The 344-nt window shown below is 56.7% G+C and overlaps 1 protein-coding gene across 1 annotated transcript in view; it reads left to right on the top strand.

Moving 5' to 3' along the window:
• The window catches only part of SRRM4 (serine/arginine repetitive matrix 4), a gene marked incomplete at both ends in the record, with an annotated part of 25,239 nt that overhangs the window by 236 nt on the left and 24,659 nt on the right, over positions 1–344 (top strand). The window lies entirely within an intron of this gene.

The raw sequence follows: 344 nt of genomic DNA, 5'->3' as shown, positions 1-344 counted from the left end.
GGAGTGCCCCAGAGCTGGGATGATGAACGACCCTGTGAGCATCTGATAAATGTGTGCAATTGTATCAAACCCTGTGCGTGGCTGCGGGGAGAAACCGGCAAACCTGCTCTTCCCTTCCACGTCATGCTCTTCAGACCTCCTGGCAAGCAGCCCTGGCTGGACGGTGGGCAACCTGCCAGGCTCCCTGGGTGCTACCAGGTCTGCAGGGTACCCTCAGCTGGCCATCACCCTCTGCAATTCCCCTCTCCCCCCGCTGAGATCAGACCAGCAGCGCAGCTTTGTTATCGGTTTGTCCTTAGCCTCTGACAGCCTGAGAAGGGAAAAATGAGTTGGATGTTACAAAT

Source organism: Merops nubicus, unplaced genomic scaffold (assembly GCF_000691845.1).
Source record: "Merops nubicus isolate BGI_N331 unplaced genomic scaffold, ASM69184v1 scaffold12028, whole genome shotgun sequence".
In the NCBI taxonomy this organism is placed as follows: Eukaryota; Metazoa; Chordata; class Aves; order Coraciiformes; family Meropidae; genus Merops; species Merops nubicus.
Note: the sequence above shows the minus strand (reverse complement) of the source record. Positions and strands in the feature narration are given on the sequence as shown.